The 16054-nt window shown below is 35.7% G+C and overlaps 1 long non-coding RNA gene across 8 annotated transcripts in view; it reads right to left on the bottom strand.

Annotated features, from left to right (window-relative positions):
- Positions 1-2105: 2105 nt before the first annotated feature.
- The window catches only part of LOC120100812 (uncharacterized), a 123061-nt gene continuing 109112 nt past the window's right edge, over positions 2106-16054 (bottom strand). For 5 of the 8 annotated variants that reach the window (XR_010064267.1, XR_010064262.1, XR_010064265.1 and 2 more), the window contains exon 7: positions 11229-12215. This is a non-coding gene — a long non-coding RNA (uncharacterized LOC120100812). Of the gene's footprint in view, positions 2848-11228; positions 12327-16054 lie in introns of those variants that run through there. The other 3 variants (XR_010064263.1, XR_005500913.2, XR_010064264.1) reach the window with 2 other exon arrangements.

A 16054-nucleotide genomic window follows, 5' to 3' on the forward strand; every position in this document is an offset into this window, starting at 1 on the left:
GATTTTTTGGTTTTATGGCTTATGACATTTACAGTTTATGAAGAATGATGACTATAAAATTCAAAAGGATTGAAAGCATTAATAATATATTTTAACTAAGCTAATCAAAAATATAAAATTAAATTTATATCAGAGTACGTAGAAACTTTGGCTTGAAATGGTGCCTCTTATTTTATAGCCTATATTAATGATGACATTTTAATTTTAAACTAAAATATTAGCTTAGATAAAATGTTCATAGTCAACCTTAAAGTAATAAAACACTTTCTTAAAAGAATAAAATGTACCTAATTTAATTTCATATTTAAGGTAGGGAACCTTCGAGTCATAAAACTAATTTTATGAGGGAACTTTCCCCAGTGCACATATATAACTCACACTGATAAGTAGAGTAGAAGGTACATTTTAGAAATGTTTACCTTAAGCAATGAATATCCTAGTAAGATCACCAGTGGAAGGGGAAGCCCTTGGTCCTGCTAAGACTGAACCCCCAGTGAACGTGATTGTTGGGGGGAGGGCGGCAATGGGGGGAGGATGGGGAGGGGAACACCCACAAAGAATGGGAGGGGGAGAGGTTAGGGGGATATTCGCCCGGAAACCGGGAAAGGGAATAACACTCGAAATGTAAATAAAAAATACTCAAGTTAATTAAAAAAAATAATAAAAAAAGAAATGTTTACCTTAAAGATGTATACATACTTTAAAAAGCCAATATGATTGTTAGGATCAAATTTGACAACAACAACAACAACAACAAAATGATTATTAACAGAGAGTTCTCAGACTTCAAAAATGCATTAATCAGGAGCTAGTCAGAGCAGAAAGTTTTTTTTTTATTGTTTTGTTTTGTGTTAGCTTTTTGTTTTGTTCCAGGTTTTTGCTTGTTTTGTTTTACTCTAAGATATGTCATTTATTGAACTATTTCATGGAGACTTGGATTTGGTAGCTAAATGTCATGCATATCTTTTCAGTAGTAGTAATGTGTCTTTCAAAAAGAATAATCACATTTTTAAAGATAATTTCAGTTATTTATCATGTACACTATCACTCACACCCTATCCTACTCCCTTTCCATCACAAATTTCTCTCTCATCTTCATGTACAACCATTTCGGTTTGAGACACATTCAGGTTAGGAGACCTATCTGTGTGCCTATGCATTTGGATCTATTATTGGAACCTGGTAGAATCAGCAGTGGGTATAGAACTAAAACCAATGATTCTCTCTCTCTCTCTCTCTCTCTCTCTCTCTCTCTCTCTCTCTCTCTCTCTCTCTCTCTCAAAATCTATTAGTAGCTCATATTTCAGAGAAAAATGGATAGGTATCATGAGCCTCTCTTGTTTTCTTGACTAATTTTTCATAGGGATGGTCTCTACCAAAGACAACTAGGATAGGCAACTAGAATTGATATGGCCTAATAGTATAATGGATGCATTGAGTTTAGACAATGGCATCGAATAGGCCATGGTTTAAGCACATTCTCTATCTCCTCAGATGGGAGGGTAAAAATATTTTGTTTAGGAGTGGGCCCATGACGATCACCTGTTCTCTGAATCTGGAGCCCATTTGAGACCCTTACCCCATGCCAACCCCCACCCCCACACACCATTCCTTATAACAATGGCTTCTATGTAAGAAAGGTTTCTATGATTCATTCAGGAAGCAGCTTTTATCTGTTAGTACAAGAATAGATATTTAGAAGATAATCTGCATGTCCCTTTACAAAGCTCTAGGTTTATTTCCAATTTTCCTATAGGAAGGCTCCTTTTTTTTTTGTTTGTTTGTTTTTAATCTCCCAGTTTTTTTCTTCAGTATGTTAGCTTGCAAAACTCAGACTAGGAGGGAAAAAAGAATGGCCTCCTAAATGCACTGAATACAAACTCCAGTTTTGTTTTTCTTCATTTAAAAGGGAACACAATGGGACTGACCGTATATTCCTATTCTGAAGGTCCAGCATTGTTCATATAGGCAAAGCCAATGCCAGATTTAACTAAATCCTTTTAAAGTATGCCAGTCATGTTCTTACCCACAGTTCACCATTGCTCAGAGATCACAGGTTGATTTAACGGAATCACTGAAAATAAAATCCATAAAATGTAAACCACTCATTATTAAGAAAAATGTTTATTTTTTATTGATTCTTTATGATTTTCACATTATACAGTCATCCCGAATGCCCCTCATTTCCTATGCCCTCTGTATCTGCCCTCTGTCCTTGCAACCTCTCCCCCAAAAGAAAACAAAGAATATAGATAAATTATAAATGTTAACTAATTAATAATAATTATGATGAAGATGACAACAGCAACAACAGCAATCTCTCCATGGAGGTCATGGTGTGTCACGGAGTATCTCACATTATGCCCTTTTGTCCAAACAGCTTTACTTGCTAATGATCACTGCAGGGAGTCATTGTCTGGTTTGAGGCCTCTTGCTTTAATTTGCTTGTTTGCTTGTTTGTTTGTTTGTTGTTATTTGTTTTCACTGAAAAACATCAGCTATGTAAAGTACGACATACATTTTCCACAAGACATTTGAAGTAGTGCGTTTCACCAGGGTGAGAAGCAGCAGTGATGCATCTATGAGCCTTTTCTGTGACTTTCAGTTGTTCAGAGGCCATAAGAGTTGGAAACTCGGTATTTCCGTGGGCTGGTTGTCAGGATCCCCGGCATGTAGCCAGTATGAGTATCATAACACTTTCATTTAGCTGAGGACTCAAAGGCCTTTTCTTGTTACAGTTTTGGTGCCACAGCAGAAACTGTTCCCAGCACAAATCTTTTCTTCTCAGAAAACCAATGTTTCATTTTTTTTTCTTTTTAGCTTCAGGTCATTCCAGAGAGCAGGACACTGAAAATAAGAATTATAGAGAGAGTGAGGGAGTGAGGGGGAAAAAGAGAGTGTAGGAGAAAGAGATGACTTGACTTCGGTAGCAAGTCCTGAAGTCAGGACAGACGTCTCACCTTTGCTCTTAATAGTCTCCCAGCGAAGAAACGCGAAATAGACAAATGAGTGAGCGACCTGTGGTTTGGCACATATAATCCTGATTATAAATTACTGAGTGGTGAACATTTGCTCTGTACTATCCATGTTCCATGTTCAATAGTCGGTACCATAAAAATAACTAATTTGTAACTTAAGTTAGATAATTTATATGAAATATAACTGAAATATAACAGGCAAGCAAGCTAGCTTAGTAAATTAAAAGTTTTTTTTAATTCTTCCAGATCTAGTGATATACAAAGTCTGCATAAATTATTGCTTCCATAAATATAAGCAAATTCCTTTGAACTAAATTATAGCATTGATGCTACAAATCCGTTTCATTTCATAGAGTCATAAATGTAAAGTCATGTTTTCCACCACCTAAGTAATAATTTTCTTACTTTGTAATTACTAGGGCTGGAATTTTCTTTTTTGTCAGGATAAAACCACATCAATACAATGTATAAGGAAAATTTTCCTCCAAACAACTATGTTGCTATTAATTACTTTTGACAGTAATAATACATGATTTTCACTAAAAAAAAATGAAATCAGACTTAGCTTAAAGTAACTCTGAAATTACTTTCATTAGTTCCATATTACATATCCTTAATTTAATATCATTTTCAGAAATTCCCTTGCCTTTTATGTATTTCTGAATTTATTCTAATAAATAATTATTTAAGTTTAGGAATAAAGAAAATACATATTTCCGATAACTATTTTCTTGCTTCCAAAAAAATTCAGTATGAAAAGCAAACCTCTAAAAATATTTAAGACATAATTTTTATCAATTAGTTAATGCTCCAAAATTATTGATAAGTGCCAAATGTTCTGAATTCAAACTAGTTGCATAATTACTGACATTTTATAATAATTATTTCCATTTTTATTATTCAAGCACATTTAGAAAAGAATGTTCATTAGTTTGTTGAGTTTCTTAGTTTCTTTCCTGTCACTGTGATATGACACTATGACCAAAGAAATTTATAAAAGAAAGCATTTTGACCAAGGCGAAGGTCTTATGTAAATCCAAACACTTCCTCTGGCTTTTAACCGAGAAGGCATTTCGAAGTGTTGATCACTCAGTCTGACGCTCCCTGCAAAGTCATATGGAGATTATAGCTGTTCAGTCACCACACAAATCACATCACTGCCAAACTTCCCTCCTCCAGACACGGAGCACTGACCTTCGGGCAGCTGCTGGTGCAAGGGCAGAGCCACGCATGTGTCTGTGTCTCAACTCCTCAATGGCAATTCTAATTGACGGCAGTGATGCCCACTGGTGACAGTTGAAGAAACCTGACAGCTGCAGGCCCTGTTGTTGCAGGCAAAAAGCCACTGTTGAGGGGATCTTAGATGAGTCTATTAAGTAGTTTTACTAGCTCAGCTGGTCAAGTTCCTTTAGCTCATTTGGCACGAGCTGGGGCCTGAGACACTAAATCAGCTTTAAAAGAACGTTCCTATCATCGGACTTGTCTATGTGCACCATGCTAAAACTAAGTCTCTTTTAGAAACGGAACTGAACCCTCTGGGCTGCAATAGTTGAATCACAAGAGTAATTTTTTTTCTTCTCTGTGTGTTTGTTAAGTTTTCTTTTCTATTGTTAGCCCTATTTGCCCTTCTATACAAAGTACACGAAAATCTTAAGAACTCAAGGTTAGGTAACATATAAGAGAACCATTGATGAATAATCTAATATAATGTGTCCTGAGCTTTTCAGTGCTGTCAAAGACAAAACTAAATTATTCATAGAAGGGCTGGAGAGATGCCTCAGTGATTAATAGCATGTATTGCTCTTGCAGGGAATATAGGTTTGCCTCCCAGCATCAACATCACGATCACTACTACCTGTACCTCCTCCTTCGGGAAACAGGATCCTCCTTCTGGCCTCCACAGGAGGCCATTTGATACATTTGATACACCTACAGACATATGTGTATGTATACACAATTAAAATCTGTACAAGTATAACCATGCATGAATAATAATAAATGAGACTTAAAGATACAGATCCAGTCACAAGGAAAGGCTAGGGCAGGATGATTACTCAGAACATGAGGCTAACCTGCTCTACACTGGGAGGAAAAGGAGCATGAGGAAGAAAGTGGGAGTAGGGGCAGGGGGAGGAGGAGGTTAGCTAACATAGTGACCCCCCCAGGCAATCTAACAAAGTGTGAATGTCCTTTACTGTTGCATTTTGTCAAACTACCCCATAAATATGTGAAGAAGCTCATGCAACTGGGTCTTTGAGAATAAGAAAAGTTCAAGACTCTCAAATTAACCTAACATTCAGAGTCAACTGCTCAGTGTGATTATGATTCTTAATGCTGCTGTAGGCTGAACTTCATGTTTCTATCTATTTACACATTTTCTTCATCTAGTGACATAAATGATCCTTCAAAGGCAGTCACAAAACCAAATCTAAACGTAAGTCCCTAGGTCCTTATTTTAATACAGACAAACAATTGACAGGGGCACAAAACATCAAGTTTATAACAAAGCAAATGTGCAATTAAAGCAAGTTAATTGACTTTTTCTCCTACTTTGAATACTTGTCAGAATAGGCTGTGTGTTAACTGCCTTTTATATATTCAGGTCCTTAAATGTAGGACAGCCTAAGTGTTGGGTCACTAATAATTCACTGCTAAATGAAGAAATGGAGACCAAATGACATTTAATTGTGGCAAAGCATTCTTACCATTTCTGGACTTAATTGGAAAGTAAAATTGACAAAATTAAATTTGGATGGTGCATTGAGACCAACAGAAATAAAATAGCTTATCTAGCTTCACAAGGATGCCCTTATAAGCGAATTTAATTGCTTGTTTTATCTAATTAGAAAGCCTCTAAATAGCATAAAGATTGTTAAGTTTTCTTCATTCATCAGACTTTAACATTGTCAAAGTATTATAAACTACAAGTACTTTCTGAACATATTTCTGTTTAAGATAAGTGATACTTTTTCATTAAAATATTCCTTGTAAATATCACCAATGGTATGAATTCATTTTTTCACATCTAAATCTTGTTATCTAGCTAATCTTGAAAGTAAGGCACTGATAATACTTCTTCTCCATAGGGAAAGCAGAGAAGCCACAGAAGACACTGATAGAGCTTGATAAAAGGATAACTCAAATCCCTTTACAATCTGTAACTGCATAGGATAGCATTCTAAAGAATCAAATTGTCCCTTCCTGTGTCTTTTTGTTTGTTTGTTCAGTGCAACAATTTCAAAGACGTCTGCATGACTCTTTGATTTAGGTGTTTTATTGTTACTGTGATTAACTATCTGATAGAAAACAAATGTAGAGAGTAAGGATTATTTAGCTCACAGTTCAGCGGAATTCAGTCATCCTGGGCAGGAAGCATAAATAGGAAAAAATGGTCTGATGCTCAGGAGGAAAAGAGAAAGAAGAATGGAGAGTACACCCTTTCTTCTTTACCCCCACTTTTCTCAGTCCAAGATCCCAGCCCATGTGGTAATATGCCAACATTAATAGTATATCATGTTCCCTCATGTAAGCCTCTTTGGAAACACTATTGTTTAATGCACCAAAGGCATACCAAACCAGGGCTCTAGGTGTTTCTTAGTTCATCAGGTACCATTTGCCTCAGGCACACTGTGTAGATGCTAGAGAGTATAAGTTATATGAGTCTGGCTGTTATTTAAAATGAAAAGTTGGTATAAAGTATAGGTAGCTGCTTGGACTGTGTTCAGAAGCACCATTTCCCTCATAAAAGCTGTGTCAGCTCTACAGTCCCTGGGTATTTGTGATGGAGGTCAAGAAGCAAAAGATGCTAGCAGATTGTGATATGTGTTTGAAGACCACGTTGTTTGTGACTCTAACTGCTAAACTGATTAATTACTAAAATTTAAACACCAAAATGAGTTTATTAAATTTGGCTTAACAGAGCAATTAGGATCCAGAAAGGAATACAGGCAATGAATAGAATAAGATGCCAAGAAATTATATGTGTGGAGAATTCCTGCATGTATTTGAATCATGGCTATGGCTTGAACCTCATATGCCTATAGTTTAACTATAATTGACTGCAATGGATCTCAATAGAAAGTCCTCAATGAACACTTTATGCTTATTTTTCCTTGTCCCATGTTCTCAGTTTGTGATCTCTGCTGCTCCCATGTTTCCCATGACTCAGCTGCCCATGTAACTTCAACTACAAGCATTTACCAATTCACCCAGATAACGTTTTACTCTAAATAACAAAAGTATACAAATCAACTACAGTAAGACAGCAAACTTTACTTATTTAATGCAAATGGCAAGAATTAGTAATTATAAAGACATTTAGTTGTATTGCTACAGTCTGCATTCACCCCAAAACAATAGGTCAGCATTGACAAATATTTCACTTTTCTGTGAGTACACAGTGACATATAGAACTAAAGGACACTAGCCATTGGCTGGAACACATTTTTAAGTGGATCTTCAGAAAGGTCTGTTGTCTTAGTTATTGTTCTTTTGCTGTGAAGAGACAAGACATGGCCAAGACAACATTTAATGGGGCTTGCTTACAGCTTCAGAGGCTTATCGTCTTGGTGTCTACTACCAGAATATACCATGTGGATATAATTGGTGGTGAGTATGGCTGCACGAACTCTGTTGTTACTGTTGCTGCAACCATGTTCCCTGACATCGGAGCCCAGCCTCTCCCTCCTCCAACATACAAGAACCCAAACTTCTACAATTATTCAATGTGTAAATACCAGATTGTTACTGCCCAGGCATCTAGAATCCTGGATTGAAGAGCCACCAGTTTCTCACACAACCATTATTGGATTACTCAGCTTGGATTGTGTAAGCCAATTTAGTTAGTCCTTGTGGACATGTGTATTAATTTATGCATGCAAATTCCCTACTCTATTTACTTGCTAATACCTTAATCTATGCAAGTAGAAATACCCTAATCATTGCAAGTATGTTGAGTTTCATGGTAATGTAATGTTGATAAGTAAGTGATAATTCTGTAGTTTATCTTAAATTTGGGTATCCATTTACCAATTCAGAGGCTTGAGTTCTTACATTAGGAAACTATTAAGTAAAATATCTAGAAAAAAAGCCATTTCACGGGGTTGGGGATTTAGCTCAGTGGTAGAGCGCTTGCCTAGCAAGCGCAAGGCCCTGGGTTCGGTCCCCAGCTCTGAAAAAAAGAAAAAAGAAAAAAAAAGCCATTTCACAAACACAAAGGACCAGTTATTCAAGATGAAGAACAAATCTAACAAAATTTCTCTTAAACTACCTCATAGAAGCTCAACACATTAACTCACATAGAAAAGGTGATCATTTTTCCATTTCTTTTTTTTTTTGGGGGGGGTGGGGTTGTATCCTAAAATTCTTCTCCTTTCCTTTGTTTAAAAGTATATAAAAACAGACTGTTATAGTCTTATTTAACATGTGAATTTTATAGTTTAATATAAATGTACTTTTAATATTCAAATAGTAAAAAAGTGAACTAGGTTATTAACTATTTTATTTGATAATTATGTCTGCTTACATAGGGAAGAAACAGAGTAGCCCTCCAAGAAGCTACACTGAATGAGCATTATAAGAAAATAATTAAATGAAAATTCTAATTATGAAGAATCAACTCCTGCATAAAGTTAAAAGAAACACCCTGAACACATCCACCTCTATGTCTGTGATAGCTACTCTTGGTTGCCAACTCAATTACATTTAGAATGAACTACAATCCAAAAATAGAGGGGACCTTTGAGTTAGGAACATACATATCTAATCTGGGCAACACCAACTCTTGGAAGGGGAAAAACAGACAATAAAGAAGGAAGTATTTCTCTTTGCCTACCTATTCTTGCCTTGTTAACAAATCCATTGCTTCAGTAGCATCAGTGATTACTCGTTTGGGATTCTATCATCTATTGAAGACCAACAGAAACATCTAACCTCATGGACTGAGAAACTTCTGGATTCTTGGATGTTCTATTCCTAGAAACCCATTGCTGGATTAGTTGGACAATAGCCTATAAGTCAATATAAGTTACCCTAATAAATATATATATATATATATATATATATATATATCAGTCAATTACAGACAATTAGTCAATGCTGCTTTTTCATTTTCAGTAAGGGCAGGCAAGGACTATCAGGAAGCATGGCGTCTGGTATTCCCTAAGCAACACTTTGTGGATTGAATTAACATAAAGAAATTGGATTCTATAACATTCTTACAGCAAATGATTTTAAAATTGCTCATTAAAAAGTTATTAATTGAGATTAATTGATGTTTAATAGTTTTAATTTATCATTTTTGCAATATCATCTTATTTAATTTTTCTAACTTGGCACTTTAGGGAGAATGGTCACATGTTTAAACATAATTAACAGACTAAGCTATGAAATATAAACATTGGTTAATTAAACTTCCTCATTATCATTGACAGATGTATCTCAATGTAATGATAAAAAGGGAAAAACTTATTTGGCCTTTATTCATGAAAATTGAGCTGGAATAAAATAATTATTTTCCAGGTGTGAAATTAATTTCCAGGTTTACTTCTTTGTTGAAGTGCTGTGTATGTCAAACTATGAATGAATCCAACTTATAAAAATCCTATATCTGGAAGCAACACCTCACACTGCACCATTATCTTTTTAATTTAATCTCAAATGAACCCCTAAAGAATGCACTTGTGAAGGAAAGAATGGGAATTTTCTTATGGTAAGGGATGCTGAGCCTGGAACTTGGGTGGGAATGAATAAAGGGAGAGATAATGAAGAACAGAAGGCCTGGTTGTTGAAGAACTAATTGCCCTGGGTGAGGAATGCACATATGCTAAGGATGATCAAGGGTATGACGAACAAGATGGTTCGTAGGAAAAGGAAAAGATAAAACTGCAGAGAAAAGATCTCTAGAAGACTTTTGCTCTCTTTGGCCATAATCAAGTAAATTTTGGTCAAAGAGATATAAGCTTAGATGGTTTCATATTAATCTCACAGATGGAAAAGATTTAAACACCACTGGCTTTTTTAAATGCCTGTATTCTGTCCTCTGGCAGGATCATGTCCTATTCTGCAGTCTTGCAGAAACAAAATTTATCTGGAACTCAAGCCGGTTTAGGAGAAGCATACCCCATCTACAACCCCTCAAAATAACACAATCAAGGAATGTAAGCTTTTAAGACAGGAATAGCTAAGTATAAATAAAAAAAATCAATATCCCAAACGATATGCCTAAGAAATCATCTTTGGAATTTCTTTCTACAACTTAGTTTTTTCTAAAATTAATTGATTGATTTATTTACTTCCCATCACTACATACGTGTTTCCACTGCCACCACCCCTTATCTTCTAGTCATGCCCACCCCAGCCATTTTTCCTCTCTCTTCAGAAAAGGAAGGTCTCCTATGGATTGGAACTAGTCTTAGCATATCAAGTTACAGTAAGACTAGACATATTTTCTATTTAGGCTAGACAAGACAGCCCGGTAGTAGGAAAGGATCTCAAAGGCCAGAAACAGAGTCAGAAACCCCCTGCTCCTGCCGTTAGTTTCACAGGAAGAGCAAGCTACAGAACCTATTGCATAGGTGCAGAGGACCTAGGTCAGTCCCATTGGCAGTTGTCAGTTCAGACTCTGCAAAGCCCTATGGACCCAGGTTAGTTGATTCTGTAAGTTTTCTTGTGATGTCCTTGACTCCTCAACTCCTTCTATCCTTCTTTCCTCTCTTCTGCAGGATTTCCTAAGCTCCATTTAAATGTAAGATTATTTGGATTTTAAGCCAATAAGAGTCAAGGATTGGTGTGACTGTAGTGCTTCAAAGCACCAGGCTTGCATTCTGTGAATTACCTCTGTCAAATGATATCTTTTGCAAATCTTATTGCCTTGTTCTGATCATCTTTCTAAACTATTGGCATCTTGGCATTGTTTTGTTAATTTAGAAAAGTGAACTAACACAGCTGCTAGGGTTCGTCTGCTTCCACTGTATTAGGGACATAAAGTGTTAAGGGTTTTAATCTCTAAGACATGCCAGTTCTCCTTTTGCTTTAATCAACTGCAGATTTCAGCATGCAGTGAATAATTTTCTGTGTGAGTTCACGGTACTGAACTGTTTCTGTGTCTCTTTTTACGTACGTTAACCTCATCGTTTATAAGTAATGTGAATTAGGTTTATCTTTTCCCAAGTTTCAGAACCTCTAAGACTAATGAAGCAGTAAAAGAATGAACAACTCATGAGAAGATAACCTTGTCAAAAATACCATTCATGAGGTCATGGCACTTTATTGTAAATATCCTGGTTAACAGAATTTTCCACATTGTCTATGGTTCATTTTTACTCTAAAAGTCAGAAATATATGTGAATGTATATTTACACCAAACACTTAGTAATCAAGCCATGCAAAACAGTCAGAATTAGTCATTAACATTTCAAGCAGAAAACAATAATCTTGATTTCTGTAATTTGTATTTATTTAGTACAGTCGACATAATGATCATTAAATTAAAGATTGGATTGCATTTTCTATTTAAAATCAGGCCAGTACAGTGATGTTCATATAGGGTAAACGAAGCTATTGACAATTCAAGGTAAATATCAGAAAATATTTCAGAATGGCAAGACATGACTTTTCTTATACAACATGAGCTACAGTCAGCTTTCAGAAATAAGAAATGGAAAATATATTGCCTGGAAAACTGCCCAACTCTTTGGCTTGTCTTTGGTTTAAATAATCAATCAGTGTTTGAGCACAAAGATAGAAAATAACAAAACATCAAAATTACAGAAACAGGAAAAAAAACTAATGGAGGTATAGGTGTCATCTTCTCTCCTGGTTTCTCCAATTAGTGTGTCTGATACATTAGCCCCTCAGAGCAGGGAAACTGCAGCAGATCTTAGTGGTCACAGTACAAGTGCAAATCCTTCCGGAATTATTCATGCTGGACCTCAAGAGGAATCACCTTAAGGACATTTTCTCTTATTTCATCTATAGCTTTTATGAGGAATTTAAATGCTTTCAAAAGCTCAAATGTTTTAGTAATTATGAACTAGGTCATTTCAAATGAACAATAATGCAAAATTGTAATTTTGAAAACAAGTTTCATACTTGTTTTGTCTCAGGGAGGTAACAAAATGGAAATAGGAGCAAGTTAATGAAGTCTAGATATGTATACATGAACACAGCTTTCTTCATTTTAACGCCAAAGGCCAAACTTTGTAGTTCTTCACCTTGTCGATGATAACTGACTTATTTCTGTTGATAGAAAAAGCAAAAGGTGGCAGATCTATAATAAACAATTCAGTTGAAAGATGAAATCTGGATCTCTACAAGTTGTTTGCCTTGGAACTCTCAAAGTTAGGACTCCTGACACATAAAGAAATAAAATTAATTCAATGCCTACTGATCATTGTATCATACATATTGTTTTATCTAATCTCTTTGACAATCATTTTTAAAGGATAAATAATTTTCAGCTGGGGAAACTAAGGATCCAAATGCCTAGAGAAATTATGCAAGATTGTACAACACATCAAAGAACTTTCATTTTTTAACCTAGATTTATTTTCTCATTTATACATCTTATGGAGAAGTTCAACAACTCTTCTGGGTAAATATGTCTCTAATAATCTTTGGAATTTCATGTGTCTATGTATTCTCTAAGGTAAATCATTTACTCTTTTTATGTCTCATTTCCCATTCCACAAGATGTAGATATTTCTAATATTCTTCATCCAATGTTAAACAATAAACATGGAAATATTTTATGAATTATAAATTCATATAAATAATAAATGTGGATATCAAATATTGGTTCCATGATTGTATTTATTTCTTTTTGTAAGGTAGGGTTTCTTTGTGTAGCCTTGCCTATCCTGAAAATAGATTTGTAGACCAGGTTCTGTGATTTCATATTAGCAAGAGTAAATATTTATAGTTTAAGTGAAAGCTAAAATTTAACTGAAATAATCTGCAAAACACTTCTCCATAGAAATGGGTAAAGGTCAGGGACAAAGGTAAAAATAAAACTATATATGATTTCATGGATATAGAAAAAGCAGAAGGTGGCATATCTATAATAAACAAAAAAAGAACAGAAGGACCAGGAAAAGTGCTGGGAGATTGTATCTTCTGGACATTGCAGGGATCCTGTACCATGAACTCCCAATAGATAACTTTAAGCAGGAGCCTCTTGGTGAGCTTCTCATGTTTTGCTGGTCAGCTGTAAACCCATATGCATACAGGCATCACTAACTAGACACAGTATATTGTGTATATATCTCTATATACAGATAGATATATAGATATATAGATTTAAAGAGGCCATAAATTTGAGTATGGAATGTAGATGGTATGAGACATAGAAGGATAGAAGGAGCAGAAGGAGACTGATAGGGATGAGTACAATCAAAATGCATTATATTAATATAAAAATTAAATTTGTAAAATTTCTATAAATATATGGTTGTTTCTTTAAGTGAAATTTTCAGTAATATAAACAATATATTTCAAATTTACATACATTATAGCATACTATTATAAGAAAATAATTAAATTTCTACATTACCAAAATTAACAGTGTTTGCTATTAACTATATTTAATGACCTCAATCAAATAAATTTCATATTTATGGTTAAGATATCAAATTAAAGTTTTATTGCTCATTTGAGATAAAGTTTGTCTACTGGAGCCAACATTGTAAAGCCTCCTTCCAGAGTAACAAAGGCTCATAATTGTTACGGAGAAAATGGCTAAGGTTGAGGGCAGAAAACATTTATAGTGAATGAATCCACACATTAATAATTTAGATTTATAGTAAGGAATTAGTCTTTGTTTTGCTATTTATATGGACTAGAATTCTTAAAGAATTTATTTTATACCATAAACAATTAATTATATATTAATGACTACTTACTAAGGAATTAAAGTAACATAAACCACAAAGAATTTGAAGTATCATTATCAGGCATTCCAGAAGTATTAGAAGTTTTTATTCAGAAGGTAGAAGATTTAAAAAGGACTTCTATATGATACAGAATGTTCTGGGTAAAATGATTTTATGTGTGTTTAGATGCATGTTTCTGAAAACAATTAACAGTGATAAAGAAAGATAATGGAGTGTGGGTATATCAGTGTTCTAAAAGTAATGAGGTTAGGTACAGGTACCCCACACTCCCGGCACCACCCTGACCTGACGGGACCAGATCAACAGTTCTCTGCACCCAAATCCCATGATGGGGAGTGCTAAACCTTCAGAAGGGCAGACACACTTGAGAAGACAGAAGAGACTACACTCTGCCCACATTTCTAACTCCAGAGGAAAACACCTAACGCCATCTGGGACCCCGGTGCACGGGGGCTCCCAGAAAAGGCTGAGCAGGCTCTCCTGGTTGCTGCCCTCACCAAGAGCTCAAAAGCAACACCCCACGAGCAAACTTGAGCCTCAGAACCACAGGTAAGACAAACTTTTCTGCTCCAAGCGACCTGCCCGGTGGACTCAGGACACAGGCCCACAGGAACAGCTGAAGACCAGTAGACAGGAAAGACTACACGCCCGAAAGCAGAACACTCTGTTCCCATAACTGGCTGAAAGAAAACAGGAAAACAGGTCTACAGCACTCCTGACACACAGGCCTATAAGACGGTCTAGCCACTGTCAGAAATAGCAGCACAAAGTAAAACCAGAGACAACCTGATTATGAGAGGCAAGCACAGGAAACCAAGCAACAGAAACCAAGACTACATGGCATCATTGAACCCCAGTTCTCCCACCAAAGCAAACACTGAATATCCAAACACACGAGAAAAGCAAGATCTAGATTTAAAACCATATTTGATCATGATGCTGGAAGACTTCAAGAAAGACATGAAGAACTCCCTTAGAGAAATGCAAGAAAACATAAATAAACAACAGAAGCCTATAGAGAGGATTAACAAAAATCCTGGAAAGAATTCGAGGAAAACACAATCAAACAGTTGAAGCAATAAAGAAAGAACAAAGGGAAACAACCCTGGATATAGAAAACCAAAGGAAGATACAAGGAGCCATAGATACAAGCATCACCAACAGAATACAAGAGAAAGAATAGAGAATCTCAGGAGCAGAAGATTCCATAGAAAACATCGACACAACTGTCAAAGATAATGTAAAGTGGAAAAAGCTACTGGTCCAAAAAATACAGGAAATCCAGGACTCAATGAGAAGATCAAACCTAAGGATAATAGGTATGAAAAAAAGTGAAGACTCCCACCTCAAAGACCAGTAAATATCTTCAACAAATGATAGAAGAAAATTTCCCTAACCTAAAAAAAACGATGCCCATAAACATACAAGAAGCCTACAGAACTCCAAATAGATTGGACCAGAAAAGAAACTCCTCCCATCACATAATAGTCAAAACACCAAAGGCACAAAATAAAGAAAGAATTTTAAAAGCAGTAAGGGAAAAAGGTCAAGTAACACATAAAGGCAGAACTGTCAAAATCACACCAGACTTATCGCCAGAAACTATGAAAGCCAGAAGATCCTAGACAGATGTCTTACAGACCCTAGGGGACACAAATGCCAGCCCAGGTTACTGTAACCTGCAAAACTCTCAATTAACATAGATGGAGAAACCAAGATATTCCATGACAAAACCAAATTTACACAATATCTTTCTACAAATCCAGCACTACAAAGGATAATAAATGGTAAAGCACAACATAAGGAAGCAAGTTATACCCTAGAAAAAGCAAGGAACGAATCGTCTTGGCAACAAAACAAAGAGAAGAAAAGCACACAAACATAAACTCATATCCAAATATGAATATAACAGGAAGCAATAATCATTATTCCTTGATATCTCACAACGTGAGTGGCCTCAACTCCCCAATAAAAAGATATAGATTAACAAACTTCATATGCAATGAGGACCCTGCATTCTGCTGCCTACGGAAAACACATCTTTTTTTTTTTTATTAACTTGAGTATTTCTTATATACATTTCAAGTGTTATTCCCTTTCCCGGTTTCTGGGCAAACATCCCCCTCCCCCCTCCCCTTCCTTATGGGTGTTCCCCTCCCAACCCTTCCCCCATTGCCGCCCTCCCCC

The sequence above is a fragment of the Rattus norvegicus genome, chromosome 2 (assembly GCF_036323735.1).
Source record: "Rattus norvegicus strain BN/NHsdMcwi chromosome 2, GRCr8, whole genome shotgun sequence".
Lineage (NCBI taxonomy): Eukaryota > Metazoa > Chordata > Mammalia > Rodentia > Muridae > Rattus > Rattus norvegicus.